Source organism: Marmota marmota, unplaced genomic scaffold, assembly GCF_001458135.2.
Source record: "Marmota marmota marmota unplaced genomic scaffold, marMar, whole genome shotgun sequence".
Classification (NCBI taxonomy): Eukaryota; Metazoa; Chordata; class Mammalia; order Rodentia; family Sciuridae; genus Marmota; species Marmota marmota.
The window spans coordinates 5,884,551-5,903,152 of NW_025999853.1; the positions used below are offsets into that span (position 1 = coordinate 5,884,551).

Sequence of the window (18,602 nt, forward strand, 5' to 3'; positions counted from 1 at the left end):
TTTCTTGTATTGCCCCAACCCCTGAACCCCCCCTACCCCCCAGCATACACTCCACTTCTCCAGGAACCCTGCCCAAGGCCCTGACCAAGGCAGAGCTCTTCCTTTCCAAACCACGGCTGCACCTGTCACTTTCCATCTATAACCCAGTTCCACCCTCCATCTTGACCACATCCTGATCCGACCTGCATCCTCCTGACTCTGCCAGCCCAGGACCGTGATCCTCACCTGGACTGCTGCAAAGTCCCCTCATCACCCTGCTCCAGTCAGGCCCCTCTAGACTAGGTCCACACCCAGAAGGCCCCACCCGATGCCCCCTTCCTTCCAGCTCGCCTCATCCAGTCCCTGTGGTTCCCAGATGTCACGTGCTCTCAAGCCGGACTTTCCCCCAGCTGTTCTCTTTGGCTCCTACCCCTTGCTGCCTGGTGTCCACTCATCCTTCAAAGCTCATCTTGCACCTATTTCCTCCCAGACATCCTTCCCGGGTGACTTGTTTGGTGACCATAATTATGTGGTCCATCGAATTCTCTTTTAAGTAATTTGTTTTTAAATTGTAAAATAGAAATTGCATTTATGGTATACAATATGATATTTTGAAATATGCCATACCTCGTGAAATGGCTAAATTGAGCTAATTAACATGCATCAATTCATAATACTTCTCTCTTTTTAAAATGACTGTTTTAAATGTACAGTATGTTGCTATCAATTATCGTCTCCGTGCTGTACAACAGATCTCTTGAACTCACTCCTCTTTCTAACTGAAATCTTGAGTCTTCTGATGAGCACCTCCCCAGCTCCTCCACAGAATCTCTGTGACTACTCAGTGGTCCATCAGTTCTACCAAGGCCTTCCCTGAGCCTCTCACACTCTACACGAACTGGATCTCCAGCCCATTTTCTACCGAGATTCCTCGAGTTCAACAAGCTGCAGCCTCAAAACCCATAAAGGGGTGGCTGATGGCACAGGGCTCAGATTGTTCAATAGCAGCAGCTGCTGGGCTCCTACTGTCACTAGGTGTTTTGCCAGGGCCCAAGGGACACGGTGCTGAGCACAACCGAAACAGCCTCTATTAAGGAACTGACATCTCAGTCTGTGAGAAGACCAAAATTAAGCAAATGAAAAAGTCACTATCTATATCAGGGAAATGCCACGGAGGGGAATAAATGCTACTGAGGGATAAGGGAACTTGAAGGTGGGGGTATTGTTTTGCTAGAGTTTGGAGGACTCAGTGGTAATGTGGCATATGAGTGGTGAATAAAGGAAAAGAAGGAATAAACTCTGGCCATCTGAGGGGAGAGAGTTGCAAGAAGAGGGAGCAACCAGTGCAAAGGCCCTGGGGTGGGAGCCAGTTTGATTTATTTCAGGAAGAAAAAGAAGACCAATGTGGCTGGAGCAGAGCCAGAGCACAGGAAAGTGGTAGGAGATGAAGTATGGAGGCTGAGAAGGGTTGATGGGACAGGGCTCGTGTGTGCCTTCATAAGCACTTCTGCTTTTACTGAGTGAGATAGGGAGACTTGAGAGGAATTAAGGAGGGGAGTATGGATGAGATCTGACTTAAGGACAAAAGGATCAGTCTGGCTGCTGTGTCGAGGACTGACTGGAGGGGGCAAGGGTGGAAGCAGGAGTAGTCTGCAGGCTACTGCAAGGGTCCAGGCAGGACATAATGCAGCTGAGTACATTCATTCATTGACTCAATAAATGAAAGAATGAATGAATCACTGCTTTCGTCATTGGCCACTGAAGTTGTCAGTGTTGTGTTGATATAAATAATGCTATAAGCAACAGCTTTGTGTATAATGATTTTTTGTTGATATTTTTATTCTTGTCTTTGTTTTCTTTTCCCCTCAATATAGTTTCTCAAATGGAAAGCTGCTTGATCAAAGGGGAGAACATGTCTATGTCCTGAAAACACACTGTCAAATTGCTTTCCAGGAAGTGTAGAAGGGCATTAGCACTTTGAAAAAAAATGTGCTAAACTGCAAAGCAGAAAATCCTCTTGTTCCTTCTTCCACATGAGCCTCGGGTTCCTTCTCTGCTAAGTGATGCTCAGCTCACCCCGCGGACCCAGGCTTGCAGCAGGGTGACGGTGGTACAGAATGGGCACCCAGGCTGGTCTGCTGGTGGAGGCAGGAGCTCAGCCAGGCAGCCTTCACCGTACCCCTGGCTGCAGGTGAGGAGAGAGCTGAGCAGCTGCCAGGTGGGGTGGGGCAGGGGTCCGTCTGCTAACACCCCACCCTGCCTCCCTTGTCCTTCCCCTCCAGCACCATCCTTTCCAGCCTGTTCTCCTCCTGCACAGAATTAGCACTATATACTTTCATCGTTTTAGGTTTTTTCAGAAGATCCTCATCAATCCAGTTACAGGCTTTTGAGACACATCGCGCTCTCCCAAGCACTGGGTTTGTGTGATTAGAATATTTGATGCTGGTTGTGAAAATTCTATTACCTAAAACTAGTTGATGGCCAAATCCTCTCCTCCTCCGAAAAGAGAGAAAGACAATTTGAAATGAGGAAAGGGAAGAGTGTTAGGAGCGGGGTGGGGGATGGGAGGAAGCTCGGTGCCACGTCACATTTCACCCAAATGGAGGTCAAGACTTTTCCCACTCGGAGCAAAGAAAGCGCTGTTGCAGATGGCACCTCCTCCCTGCAGTCGCAACAAAACCCTGTGGGAAGGGGGTTTGGCTTTTTTTTTTTTTTTAAGTGTTTCTTATGGGCTGCAAATTACAAATTATTCTCTTCTCCTTTCACCAAATAATCAACTGGTCCCTGAATCTGAAAGCCCAGCACAATTTAGTTTGAGTCTCAAAATGCGAGGTCGGTTCAGCCCCATGAAGGCTGTTCAGCTTTTAATTTCTGGAGCAAGACTCAGCAAACAGTAAAACACTTTTGTGGAGCTGTGAAAGTTGAGCTTCGCTGTTTGATAAATGAGCAGACGGGCAGGCAGCCCCTCTTTCTCTTTTTGTGTGGATTCAATGAAGCCTGCCTAAAGAACACCACATGCTGTTCTAGCTACTGATCTAACATTCCGCAACACCCCAGCCTTCCAAATTCCCTTTAATTACTCGCGAATCCCACCCTTCTCTCTTTCAGCCTGGGCAGACAGAGCTGGGGGTTCTGGGGGCGGGGGTGGGAAGCAGAGAAGTGCTGGAGAAGCTGCTGGAATTCTTTGAGGTGGTGGTCACGTGACTCATCGACACCCTGGAGGATACCCACACGTGAATTTTATGGGTGCAGTTCTTAAAGAAATACCAGTTACAGGCTAGCATTTGGGAAATGACATGTCTAAACAATGACCCTCCTGTAAGTAATGAAAAGAGGGACTGACATCCACTGAGCATCGCTGGGGGCCAGGCACTAACCACGAAGTGTTATGCTCAGTATTAAATTTTATTCTAGAAAAGCACTGGAGCAGAGGACGATGGTGCCCATGTTACAGGCGAGCACTGGGAGCTAAGGCAGCTCAAGGCTGCTTGGATTCACTGGCTCTGCTCTCCTCTACCTGGAGTCAGCAGGTGTCCACTAACTGCATGAATTCCCCATGTCCTGTGTGGCATTACATCAAAAGACACCTCCAGAGCACATAAGGAAGCCACTCATCTTGCTACAGTCCGCCTCTGTTGGTGACCCTAGGCTGCATTGTCTCCATCAGTTTGATCTCCAAACTTAGTCACCAGGTTTTTGGTTGTTTCCATAAATTCAATCCACCCTCAGTAGACAACGATTCTCCAACAAGAAGTGATCTAAAAGAGATTCCAGGGCGAAGGAGGACGAACAGATCCCCATACTCATGAAAGGAGACAAAGCTCAGGTGTCGATCAAGAGTCAAGAAGGCTGAAAACAGCTTCCAGAGAGGCTGGGGGTCCCAGTTCAGGGGTCTTCTGGGTGTGGGAAAAGAAAGGCGTTTCCAGTAGCAAGAAAGTAGAAGCGGTTCCTATTTTATAACCAGGTACTGCAGAAACCTTGTGTCTTCTTATTATGAAAACACTTCAGACATGATTTTTTTGAACAAGAGAATGAGAAAAATGATCAGGGAAAAAAGTTAGTTAAAGGGGCCTAATTGTTACAAATTATCTGGAAGCGCGATAGTCATTTTCTTTTTGGATTCTAAACCTAGTCCCTTTCTCAGAGGAGAAAAAAGCATGAAGCCTGGTGGTAGGACGAGGACTTTGAAACGTCCTACCTGGATGCTTCCATCTTGAAAGGAGCATTTGCCAGAGGGATTCTGCTATACTGAAGTAACGCTACCCAGTTAATATTCTTTTATTTTTATTTTTTTGGTAGCATTTCCTGGATGTAGCACTGGGGGATTAAAAAGGTAGGCGCACCAGGTTCCAGAGGAAATTTCCCAAGGGAAGTTTCATAATTTCCACAAGAAATTCATACCGAGTGCAATGAGGCAGAAGTAGAATTTCAAATCACATGTGTGGATGGATGAGGATTCTGTTAAAATCCAGGGCTACACAGCTTACCAAGAACCCATTAGTTATCCCTTGAGTGGTATCATGAGAGGAGGGCAACTGCAAGAAGTCTAAAAATTTCCCATGTGGACCCCGTATTGTCTTGGGCTGGCTGGATCAGGTGGCACACGTGCATGAAAGAAGACAGTCACCACACACTGATTTAGCTAGAATGAGGTGAGTTACATAAGATGCAGGTTAAGTTAAAAATGGAATAATTCTGTAGATGATAATAAGAGAGGGTGCGGGAGGAGATGGCAGTGTGTGTGTGATGTGGGAAATTTTTAGAACAATTGTTCTCAAAATTGTTCAGAAGGAAGAGCACCCAGAAGGGTTGGAACATTGATATGTTTGTGATGGTATGTTAAAAACATGATGTACTAAAGTAAAGGAGTGTTGCTATAATACACTGAAATCTAATTGTAACTAACATGCACTGAGCTTTACATTGACCTGGCCCTGTGCTAAGCAGTGTCTTTGTGTGTGTGTGTGTGTGTGTGTGTGTGTGCGCGCGAGCACGCACAGGGAGTGGGTTACAGGGGATTGAACTCAAGGGATTGACCACCGAGCCACATCCCCAGCCCTATTTTGTATTTTATTTAGAGACAGGGTCTCACTGAGTTGCTTAGCACCTTGCTTTTGATGAGACTGGCTTTGAACTCGCAATCGTCCTGCCTCAGTCTCCTGACCCACCGGGATTACAGGCTATGAAACCACATCCAGCTAAGCAATGTCTTTAAAATTGTTATCTCAGCAATTCTCCAGATGATTGCTCTCATTATTCCATTTGATAGCTGAAAAAACTGAGGCCCAGAGATATTAAGAAATTGCCTGAGTTTATGCAGCTAATAAGTGGTAGAGCCAAATTTAGCCCCAAACAACTTGACATCAGAATTTTTACAAAGCACTACACTGAAAAAGAATGAACAAAACATGCAATCTGATGTGAAAGCCGATATTCTGACTTAGACACTCCATAGCATGTACCAAAGTTTAAGAAAAATATATGCAAGAATTTAAAGTTTTAAAATAGAAAAAAAATTCTAGCTGTGTCATTAATTTTTTTTCTTTTGTAAACTGCAAAGAGATCATCACTGAAGGATCCCTCCAGAGTACTCTCATCTTCTGAAGGTGACCATGAAGTGACACAGAAATCAGAAACCATCTACAAATGTGCTAGTGACACACCACCCAAAGATCAGGACTAGAGGCAAGATGGGCAGATTGAAGGGACTCTCAAGGGAAAAAGCCATCATGTTAATGGGAGGACGCACTCATCGCCATTCCAGGTGCACACAGTGCTGAAGCACAGGTCCACGAAACAGGACTTCTCCTCATTGCTCAAGGATGACCAGCAAGGAAGAAGGGGCCAAATATTGGAGGAAGAGCCACATACAGCCCCACCTGCCAATGACCTCAAGGCCTCATTGGAAAAAGGCAAGATATAAATAAGCTGAACTGTACAAGTACAGCTCACCTGTCAGCCGGCTCCCCTTCATCTTGCCTCTTGTCTCCACTGTTGTCTTTCCACCACTCCATACTGCCACCAAGTCCAGCCCTCGGGAGTCCAGCCCTGCCCCTAAATGCATGAACTTGGAAAACCACTCAATTTCTATGGGTCTTAATGACCTCATCTGAAAGGTGAGATCACATCACCAGATCTCTAAATCTCAGTGACAACTCAGACATATGGAGACTGTCATGTATTGGCTAGGTGTGGTGACGTAGGCCTGTAATCCCAGTGGTTCAGGGGGCTGAGGCGGGAGGATCACGAGTTCAAAGTCAAAGGCTGAGAACAGCTTCCAGAGAGGGTTAGAAGCATCTTAGCAAGGCCCTAAGCAACTCAGTGAGACCCTGTCTTTAAATAAAATATAAAAAAGGGCTGGGGATATGGCTCAGTGGTTAAGAGCCCCTGGGTTCAATCCCCAGGAACCAAAAAAAAAAAAAAAAAAAAAGAAAAAAGAAAGAAACTGATATGCATTAATGAATTATCCTATCCATTCTAGGTACCTTTTTTAGACTTGAATGGAATTGAGCAATCTGAAGCATCAATAAGCTTTCAGGGGAGGTATATTTTTGAAAATAAATGGTCTCCTTATGTACTTAAAGGACATCATCACAACCACCTAGTGCCTATCTATAAATTGGCCTTTTCCTGAAAAGATCAACAACTTGCAGTCCATAAATCATGTCACCATCATGCAGTCTTAGATGATCACATTGAGCCACCTATTACTTCCTCAAAGTGCAGAATATGAGCTTTACAGATGGTTCTTCGTTTATGATGGTTCAACTTCAGATTTTTTTACTTTGAGCTGGTGTGAAAGTGACACACTTTTAGCAGAAACTAAACATTGAATTTTTAACTTTGATTTCTCCTGGCTAGAGATTTGCTGTACAATACCTGGCTGTGATGCTGGGCACGGGCAGTGAGTGACTGCCACATGGTCTTGTTGGGGAGCAACCTATACTCTACAGTGTACTATGTTGCTAGTATTTTTGTGATGCAAGTATTCAATAATACAAGAGACATTCAACCCTTTTTTAAAAATAGGATTTGTCTTAGATGATATTGCCCATTTGCAGGCTAATGTAGTTTTCTGAGCATGCTTAAGGTGGGTTAAGTTAAGTTAAATACATATCAGTTTCTTTCTTTTTTCCTTTTTTGTTTTTGTAAAATGTATTTTCCATGTATGGTATCTTCACTTCTGATGGGTTTATCTGGATGTGACCCCACTGTAAGTCCAGGAGCATCTGTAGATCCTACACACTTTCAGGATCCTGGGTTCCATTCTATAGATGTGACATGTAAGAGGTTGTATGGATAACTGGAATGCCTTTATGTGGACAAAAATGGCTGGTTGCTTATCCCTCCTTCTTACTGACCAATAATTTTGTTTCCAAGAGATAATAGACTACATTTTCCTGCCTCTTTGATAGCCCAGGGCAGCCATGGAGAGGTAAGAGAGAATCACTAGGTTGGGCTCTGGGAAAGTTCCTAAAGAGGACTGATTTGGCTGGGAGTTTTGGGCTTTGCTCCCATTTCCTCTGTTTTCCTACTTATTGCTTGGAATGTGGCTTTGGAGTCCAGCAGCCATTTTGGACCATAAGGTGACACAGAAATCAGAAACCATCTGCTAGGAATGGCAAACCATAAAAATAGGAGGAGGCTGAGTCTCAAATACTTTATAAACCTCTCTACATACAGCTGCGTCATCTTTTCCTAAATGTAGTTTATATAAGAAAAATAAGACCACTGATTTTTCAAGCCTCCGTTTAGGGATGGGAAATGTGAATTTTGCCCACATCCCCAACACAATTCCAAACTGATATACCTTCAGATTTCCACCCAGGGTTTACTTAAAGAAGAGGCTCCAGTGTTTAGCTCCTTTTATTGCACTCTGCTATCAACAACATAGATCCTGAAATCAGCTATCACCTGGGAACAAAAAATAACATTCTACTTCCAGTTTCTGGTTCCACATGTAGGGAGCTAGGGAAGTTGGTCACTCTGTCCCCAAAATAAGTAAAACCCGGAACAAACTGAAAAATCAACAACCCTTCGTGGATTCTGGGAGAAGGACACAGGGCAAATGACTGCCCCCAAGACTGAAGAGACATTTGGGGAGCTGCAACTGACTGGAACAGACACTCCTGAGGGGCTGGGACCCACTGCCAGGGGAGGGAACCTGAGCTGGAGCTGGTGAGTTGCTAAAGGTTCCTTGAGGACAAGTCTGAGAGATAGAAAATGACTCTGGGGGGATCTGGTAATAGGGGTCCCACACAAAATTGTGAGTTTACCCCCAGGAGCTCAACCAGGTTCCCACAGTAAATATTAAATGAAAATCCACTCATGCTTCTATCAGTGGGGAAGGGAAAAGGAACCATTTTGTGATATGCCAGAGTACTCCCAAGGGCTGCCCTCGGGAGAAAATAGCTAACTGAAGCTTAACCTTCTGGACTTTTATCAAAGCCTAACAAACCTGGAAGGAAGGGAAATAATCAACTCCAGTCAACTCCAGCCTTCTATGAGTAAGAAGCCAACTCTAGCAGTCCTATCAGGAGATGTGGGGGAGAGCCTAGAAACACCTATTAAGTTCACGGTCCAGAGGTGGAGACTCACTAAAGGACTGAGACCTAGTCATAGAACTAGAGAAAACTCCCCCAACCCCCCCACACCTTACCACCACAATTCCAAAGGAATTTCTTTCAACTGATACCTCATGCCCAGGCAGCAAGTAAAAGTTACAAGGCAGACAAAAAGGTAAAAAAAAAAAAAAACACACACACACACATTTCGAAGATACAGAGCAAACATCAGAATCAGACATGGCAGAAATTTTGGAATTCAAAATAATTATGAATTACTTGCTAAGGGGCATCATGGATAAAGAACAGCATGCAAGAACAGATGGGTAATGTAAGCGAGGGATAAAAATTCTAAGAAAGAACTGGAAAGATACACTAGAGAAAAAAAAAACATTATAGCCAAAATGAATGCCTTTGATGGACTAATTTGGTGACTGGACACAGTTGAGGAAATTATCTGAGCTTGACAAATTCTGAAATACAAACTCTGAAAACAGAAAAGCAAAGAGGACAAAGATGGTGGGGATGGGGGGAGAACAGAATGTCCAGGACTATGAGGGCAATTATGGAAGATGCAAATATGCATAGTAGGAATATCAGAAGGAAGAGGACAGAAGAAATATTAGAAACTACACTGGGCTGGGATTGTGGCTCAGCGGTAGAGTGCTCGCCTAGCACGGGCGGGACCCGGGTTTGATTCTCAGCACCACATAAAAATAAAGGCATTGTGTTGTGTCCATCTACAAAAAAAAAAAAAGATATTCTCTCTCTCTCAAAAAAAAAAAAAAAAAGAAAGAAAGAAAGAAAAGAAAAGAAACTACAGTGACTGAGAATTTCTCAGAGTTACTGTGAGATGATAAATCATAGATGTAAGAAAAAAACAAAACAAAACAAAAAACCTTGGATGGTGGAAATCAGAGGGGAAAAAAATCTTACCTACAGAAGAACAAAGATAAGAATTGTATCTGAATTCTCCTTAAAAATTAATTAATCAAGAAGAAAGTGGGATGGAATGTTTAAAGTGCTGAGAGAAAGAATAATTCCACCAACCTAGAATTCTGTACACTGCAAAATTATCCTTCAAGAGAGAATAAATAAATAAATGAATAAATAAATACAGACCTTCTCAGACAAGCAAAAATTAAGGAAATTTGACTCCAGTAGATCTACCTCACAAGAAATGTTAAAATAAATTTCTTTAGAGAGAAGGAAATTGATATAGATCAGACTCTTAGACCTACATAAAGGAAATGTAGTAAAAAAGGAATAAATGAAAGTAAAATTAAAATTTCTAGTTATTAATTGATCTAACAGCTACTTGGGAGGCTGATGCAGGAGGACCACAAGTTCAAGGCTCACCAGGAACTGTCTCAAAATAAAATAAAAAGGGCAGGGAATGTAGCTCACCAGTAGAGTACTCACCTAGCATGCACAGAGCTCTGGGTTCAATGTGCAATAGTGGGGGGTGGGGAAGGTATAACTGATATGGTTAAAAAAAAAAGGAAGCAGGGGCTGGAGATATAGCTGAGTTGGTAGAGTGCTTGCCTTGCATGCACAAGGCCCTGGGTTCAGTCCCCAGCACAAAAATAAATAAAAAAATAAAAGAGAGAGAGAGAGAGAGAGAGAGAGAGAGAGAGAGATTATCATACAAAATGCCCAACTAAAACCACAAAGGGTAGAAAAAGAATAGAAGATAGAAATAAAAACAGAACAAGGGCAACAAATAGAAAACAGTAACAACTATGGTAGATATTAATCCAGCTGTATCAATAATCACTTTAAACACCAGTGGTCTAAATGCATTAATTAACACAGAGGTTGTCAGCGTGGATCAAAAAACACAATTTGACCATACGTCACCTACACAAAGCCCATTTAAAGTATAAAGATATATAATGAAAAGTAAATGGATAAAGAAGAAAGTACTAAGCTAACACTCATCAAGAGAAGCAGGAGTAGCTAAATTCATTTCAGTCAAAACACACTTCAGGGCAAGGAAAGGCATCAGTGATAAAGGAGGACATTACATAATAGGGGGGTCAATTCTCTAAGAAGGCAGAATAATCCTTAAAGTACTTGTGCTTAACAATAGTGCACTTAACTACATGAGGAAAAACTATAGAATAGTGAGGAGAAATTTAGGAATCCACTATCATAGTTGGAGATTTCAACACCTCTCTCTCAGGAACGGACAGATCCAGTAGGCAGAGGACCAGTAAGGACACCATGATCAGCGGGATATAATTGAGATTTACAGACTACTTCATCCTACAACAGCAGCACACACATTCTTCTTCTCAAACTCACATAGAATGTTCATACATTCTGGGTCATAAAATACAACTCAACAAATTTTAAAGACTAGAAATAATATAATTTCTTTTATCAGGCCACAACAGAATTGAACTAGAAATCAATAACAAACAGATAACTGGAAAATCCCCAAACACTGGGAAATGAAGCAACACACTTCTAAACAACACATAGGCAAAAAATAAATCCCAAGAGAAGTTTAAAAATATAAAATGAAAACACATCAAAATTTGTAGGATGCAATGAAAGCAATGCTTAGAGGAAAATATATATAATTAAATGCATGTATAGGAAAAGAAGATATATCTAAAACCAATGCTTAGTTTCCATCTTAAAAAACTAGAAAGAAAAAAAAAAAAGAAGAGCAAATTATATCCAAAGCAAGAAGACAAAAAGGAATCATAGGAAGCAGAGGATAAATCATGGAATTGAAACCACAAATCAATAGAGAGTATTCACGAAACCAAAAGCTGGTTCTTTGAAAAAAAATAATAAAATTGATAATCCCATAGCCAGACTAAGTAAAAGAGAAGGCACAATTTCTAATATCAAAAATGAAATAAGGGACATCACTACAGGTCCTACACAGCAAAAGGGGAATAAAGGAATGACTTTATGCCCATCAACTTGATAACCGAGAAGCAATGGGCAATTTCTTGAAAGACAATATTTGCCAAATCTCACATAAGAAGAAATAGACAATAATATATCTATTAAAGAAAGAGATCAATGATTAATAATCTTTCAAAACAGAAGGCACCCGGCCCCAAATATACTCACTCATGAATTCTACTGAACATTTAATAAAGAAATTATACAAATTCTGTACAAATTCTTTCAGAGGATGGAAGCAGAGGAAATGCTTCCTAGCTCTTTCTATGAGATCAGCAGTATCCCAACACCAAAATGAGACAAGAACATTAAAAGAAAACCAGAGACAACATTTCTTATGAATATAGATGCAAAAATCCTCAACAGAATATTAACAAATTGAATCCAACCATGTCTAAAAGGAATTTTATCTCATGACCAAGTGGGATTTATCCCAGGCATACATAGCTGATTTGACATTTGAAAAATCAATTACTATAATCCATGATGTCAATGAGCTTAAAAAATTATATGATTATATTAGTAAATGTAGAAATAGCATTTGACAGAATCCAATACCCATTTGTGATTTTTAAAAAACTCTGCGAACTAGACATAGAGAAGAACTTCCTCAACTTGATAGGGGGTATCTACAAAAAGCCCATAGCTAACATCATACATAATGGTAAGAAACTCAAAGTTTTCAATGGAAAGTCATTCTCTCTTACCACTACTTTTCAACACCCTACTGGAAGCTTTAGCTAATGAAAGAAGACAAGAAAAAGAAACAAAATATATGAATTGGGAAGGAAGAAGTAAAACTTTGTTCACAGATTACATGATTGTCTATATAGAAAATCTTTCCAAGATTTAGTTAAACAGAAAACAAACAAAAACCTCCTAGAACTATAAAGAAATTACAGCAAGGTTGTAGGATACAAGGCTAATATGCAAAAATCAATTGCTTAGGAGTGCTTGGAAAGCAACTTGTGAGGTAGAGATGTTCTTTGCTCGAAGCCCGAGTTCCAGTTTATCCTCTGGGAAGGCTTACTTAGCTACTGGCTAAATGCACTGATGCTCCATCTCAGTGCAAGTTGAGTTTTTGTTTTAGAGTCTCCAAAAGACAGTGGAAAAGAAGAAAGATGATTTTGTAAAATTAAAATAGCCACTTCAACTTCCATGAGTCTCCCAGGGCTGCAGGTTGGGGGACGGGGACACTAGTACTGGCGTTTCCCAGAACAGACCTCCCTAGATCTCAGGCTGCGCCTCGTCCCCCTCCTATGGGGCAGCAGTTCCTTCTCTGCGCCCCTCAAGTCCTTGCATCCCTAGCTCAGGAGGCTCACTTGCCATCTTCTTTGCAGTCACTCTTCAGCGTATGTCCCCTCTGCAGGGCTCGTACCTCAGGGCCCACTCCTTCACCGTGGAGCTCAGCTCCCAGTAGTGGGAGGGCAGGGCCCACGACAGACATGAGATGAGTGAATATTGAACAAATGGGTGGACTCAAGTATTGAGGAGGAAGCAGAATGGGCAGTGCTGGCGAGGGTGTTCACGGCACCATGAACACCCCAGCTGGGAAGACTGGAGGGGCCTTTCTCCACTGCGATGACCAGCACACTTACCCCTTGAAGTATAGAGAGGCTGAGATTTCTTTTCCAAATTTCATTATTTAGAAGGTCAGCCGGTGACAGTTATTGACTTTATCAAAGTCAAAAGGACAAAACCTGCCTCCACACATACCCACCCTGTCTCCGAAACAACTTATTTCATGTAAATGAGATGGTTAAAGGCATGGAACCTGGGTCCACATCCTGAATCCACCACTTACTTGCTGTGTGACCTTGAGCAAGTCACCTAATTCCTCTGGTACTCATTTACTCATCCACAAAATGGGAATAATTATAGTTCTTACCTCATAGAGATTTTGGGGGGATTAGGTGAAACTGACATATGAAAAGTTCTTAGAACAGTGCCAGGTACACATAAAGCCCTATGCAAATGTTTGCTATTTAATTTTATGAGTAAATTTAATTAAACTTATTTAATTAAATGTTGCATTCTAAATTAGACAGAGCTAGACACTTCTGTCATCTATTAAAAAAATTGCCTATTACGGCTGGCTATAACTCAGTGGTAGAGTGCTTGCCTAACAGGCATGAAGCCCTGGGTTCACACACACACAAAAAAAAACTAATTGTCTACTAATAAATCATTTTAAGCTTAGGCAACTGAGCTGGGTATGATGTCATGTGTATGCTAATCTTGATCCCTATCACCTTGTGTTTGTTTCAATTTATTGTTCTGTTGTTCTCTAAAAATTTATTTCACTGCTTTTGGGGGAAAGCTAGAGTTATATTTGGGAAGTGTTTTTTCTCAATCTGATGAGCCTGGAGGGACCTGTCGCAGGGGGAAAGGTCAGGGGGAGCAGATCAAAGCAAGTCCCCTCCCTCACTGCAGGTCCCCAAACTGGGCACAGTAGAATTGAGAGGGGAGGGAGAGTTTTGAAGTGGATAAGAATTCAGTTTTAAATTGGAGAACTGATCTGAACTTTTAGCGTCTATGAGAATCTAAATTATTGAGAAGAGGCTTGTCCTTATAATCAATAACCAAAAAGCTCTTAAATCTGCCACGAAAGCATCAGTTTTCAGGAAGAGAGGTTAGCGACAGCCAAACAGAACACAGCAGAGTGGCTTTCTGCCTATGCTTCTTGGAGTTCACCTGTTTCACAGTTACACTTGCTGGGGCTCCTCTGAGGTCTCTAAGAGGCAGTTTAACCCTGGAAGTGCAGTGAGCTGGCCCCAAACCTTCTACACTGGGGCTGCGGGTGACTCCCCCGTCACCTGAAGTGCTGCAGCAGCCCCAGGTGGGGCAAGCAGGAGGCGGGCTAGAGAACACATCACTTCAGCACTGGGACCAGAGCCACAGGCGCTCTCCACACAGGGTCAGCCAGGAAGAGCACGGAAAAGGCCCCACCTGACTCCCGTTCCCTTCCCTCCACCCCCTCCTCCTCCACAGCCTCCAGCCCTCATCCCCGAGAAGCCAGAAAAGGAAAGGGCCTGACCAACCCTCTTTCCCAGGGCAAATTCCAAGCCACTGGACAGCAGAAGCTCCAGCTTAGATGTGAGGCTGACCTTTTACGTGGGACTGACTGGACTTTTTAATAGCCAGGAATGAGTTGTAATTATCCAACCAAAACAGATGTGATGGCTGAACAGGGGACTGGGCTGTGGGATTTCCCTCTGTGTCATCCAAGGGCAGAGGAGGAGTTAGAGCTTTAAGGCAGCTCAAAGTCAAAGCAGCCGTTTCCATGTGTACCTCGGCCAGCCCACCCCTACTCAGTAAAGGGGCTGCTGGACATGGACACAGGATCCATTTCCCACGGTTTCCACACAGGTTGGACATGTTCACATGAGTCTCATGGTCCATGGCGGGAATATTTATGTAAGCCAGTCAACCTTTAGCAAGTATCTGAGGGCTTATGAGGTGCCAGGCCCTGCTCTGGGGGTTGGGGGATGCCTTAAAAAAATAAGAAAGGCCTTCTGGAGCTTCCCCTCCAGGGAAGGAGACCAACAAAGCAAGTAATGACACAATGTTATATAGACATATACATACAGATGTGTACATATGTCACACACATACACAAACACACACATACACACATTTGCTGTTTTTTCTCAGTCTGACAAAGTCTAGAGCAGCAGGAGGGACAGGTACCTGTCTTTATGGTACACACACACACAGAGATAGATAATACATGTCTGAATAAACACATATACATGATACAACATATATATATATATACCTGGGGGGATAGATCATATAGTGATGAGTGCTATGAAGACGAAGCATGGTAACATGGTAAGCAAGTAGAGGAGGTGGGATGAAGTGGGACTAATTTTAGATAACGGTCATTTCTTCCACTGGCAGAGCATGTCACAATTTTAAACAACAGTCTCACAAGCTCTGTCTGGTTTTATCCCTAGAGTCGCTTGGTGAGGGACTAATCCAGTCTGAAGGTAAGGAAATGGGAGCTCAGCAAAGTTAAGTGCCTCCAAGCCAGGTGACCTTTTATCATTCCAGCCAACAGCAAAAGCAGGCGTGACGCTGGTGCAGCTCGAAGCTTCGTCGCTCCCTGTACATCCTAAGTTAATTCTGGAACCAAAGTCAGTACAACATTCCTGGAAGCCAGCGTCATGGAGCATGGCCGTGGACTGGGAAAGGGGCTTTACATTTCAGAACTTGCAGCAAAGCAACTGCTGCCATCCATTTCATCAAGAGCAGTGTCCCCACCAGGCCCCGGGGACAGCGTTGGTGCTGTCACCTCAGCCCATGGGCAAGCTGAATGGGGACTACTATCGATATATTTTCTCTCTAAAAATGAATTGTAATACTGAATCTCGCCTGCTCTGAGCTAAGGGTTTGTGGCTGAATCAGGAAAGGCTGTCCATGACTGCATCCCAAGGCAGAACATCCGGTCCTTCTCTCTGTGGGGGACGAAGGCTGGCCCTTCAGGGAAGGTGAATGGATCTTGGTTTCCAGTTCAACAAGCTCCCAGTGGGAACCCTCAGGAGGCACCTTCTGTCCTCTGCAGCTGGAAGGACAGCCCCAATCCCAGCGTATTTCAACTTGATGGTGAGACAGCCGTAGAGAGCATTTGTATGTATGCTCTTAATACTGTTCAAGTATGACTTTGCTTTTGGATTGAAGATAAGACTGTTTGGATGCCTTTTTAAATGGCCATTTTGGAAGCACTATATTTTGTTTTAGGGAGGAATTTATTTTTTGGAAAAATATCTTGAAAAGCCATTTGGTGTAAGTGAAGCCTCTATGTGGGCAGACATGTCAACAGGAACTAAGGATCCAAGAAGACAGGAAATTTGATAGGGTTTGTCCCAAGAAGGAAGAGGAGAGAAAAATGAGAAAGAAAAGGGAATGGGAGAGGAGTGGGAGATAATAGAGTGGAGAGGGGCTGGGACCAAGGATGGGAGAAGTTGAAGACCAATAAACCTCCACTGTTGTGGGAAACTGAAAAAATTGGCAGATGGGGGATGTCTATCTCTGTCCTGGCAAACCCCCTTACAAACGTCAGCCTACTTCTGTGGACTGCCTCATGAAGAGCAAAGAGAGTGCCGTGTTTCATCTCTATGGTGTAGAACAGGGCTGTCCAATAGAACTTTCTGTGATGATGGAGCACCATCCAATGGAAGCCCCAGTCACAGGTGACTCCTGAGCAGATGCAGGTGGGTCATTGTGACAGCTAGTGAACTGGGTTTTGGATGGCCACACGTGGCTATGAGTACTGTACCAAACAGCATAGGGGTAGAGAAAGGGGACATCCACAGAGGGAAGAGTTGTGCATCACAGTGATGCTGAGAATATAATCACCTTGGAATCTGCTGAAATCCGGGACAGACTTGAGAGCTAAAAAGGGAATGGAACTGGGGGGGGTGATGGGAAGGGGTGGACTTCAACCAGTTTTACCTGGAACATGAGGTCAAGGAAGCCCCAGGCTGACATTAGGAATATCGAGTATTTGAGAAAAAAGAAATTGAGGGCCTTTACATAGGCAATTGAAGTTTCTAAAAATGGTGAGAGTTTTCTTTTCTTTCTTTCTTTTTTTTTTCATTTTCCAGAATCTAAGCTAATGAATGCGTGTTTACACCTGTGCACAAGCATCTCATGAAGACTCTATAGCACCAACAGCTGTGATGGGTGGCACATGGCAGGTTACCAGATGAGTGAGTGAACGGTACCTTCCATCATCTACCAACATCATCTCCCTTGATCCTACAACATCCCCACAAGGAAGTGGAGACGCAGAGGCTGAGAGGCTGAGTGGCAAGTCCAAGATTCCCCGTCTTTTGGCTCCCCCAACTTGCCCATGCATCCAGATATCAGAGGCCTTCTCTGGCCTCTCCAGGGTGCCTGCCCTGAGGAAGTGCAGAGATGCCAGTGGAAACTGCAGCACCACGACACCTGGCGCAGCTCTGCTGTGACCCCCTTCACAGTGTGCTCTGGCGTCCCCGCCTGCCAGGCTGCGTTTCTTTCTGGGACCCCTACCACTAGTTACCACGGTGCCTGCCATCAAGCCATCTCTTCAACACTAAGGGACTCAAGAGATAAATGAATGGAAGAGTAAAGGAGGTTTCTCCATTGACTTTTTAGAAGCTTCCTTCAGCTTGGAGAAATAACATTAATGCCTCACAAAAACATGTTTCCTCCCGAGTCCACATGGAGCATCTTCCCCATTCACTGAATGAAGTCAATTCTCAGCCACTCGGTTTTGGGACTCTCCAGCATGTTTGGCTCAGACCTGACCCTGCACTTTTATTTTATTTATTTGTTTGTTTGTTTATTTATTTTCCTGTTGATGATTTATCTGTTGGGGATCTGAAAAGGGAATTCCTGAAACTGGCCTCTTTATGCCATTTCAGTCCTTGATAAATCCATTTTCAGAAAACTGGTAAAGAATGGGGTGGGGAGCAGATCAAGCTTGCTACTTCTTGTTAGCAGATGCCCTAAAATTACAGTTTTAAAAAAATCTAATAAAAGAGCTAATACAAGAAAGAAGAGTTTGGATGTATTGACTCACGTTGAATGGGATTTGTGCTTGTGTGTGTGTGTGTGTGTGTGTGTGTGTAAAATCCAGACTTTCAGCCATAAACAAATAAGTGATTGGACTTAAAGAATGCACTAACAGCTTTCATTGACCTGTTAAGTAGGAGTGATCAGTGCTAATAATTTTTTGCATACATAGCCTAAGCATGTATATATATTCTTATCATGATAGTGTCAGGCCTGCAGTGATGTTACCAAGAGTTTTAATCCTTGCCAAGGACTCCCAAACCTCCAATCTGATGATACAGAACCATTTCCCAGTTTCTCCAAAGTATTCATGTTACTAAGCCAAGCAGTTTGCCCGACCCTGACTCAATTGAGATACACTTGATACACTCAATGTTTCCCACTCAGAAATTAAATACAGAGGAAATTCAAGTGAGACATTTACTTCTAACTTTAAACCATTTCTCAATTGTTTGAAAATTTTTATAGGCAAGTATTACCAAGTACTTTCGCATTACTTTGCTTTGGTGTTTGATTTGAGATTGCTTTGTTAAAACTGTTTGATTGAATTTTTTTTTCATGAAAATATTACAG

General features: G+C 43.0%; 1 protein-coding gene across 4 annotated transcripts in view; it reads right to left on the bottom strand.

Moving 5' to 3' along the window:
- The window catches only part of Rfx4 (regulatory factor X4), a 159,078-nt gene that overhangs the window by 77,094 nt on the left and 63,382 nt on the right, over positions 1-18,602 (bottom strand). The gene's annotated exons all lie outside the window — the stretch shown is intronic.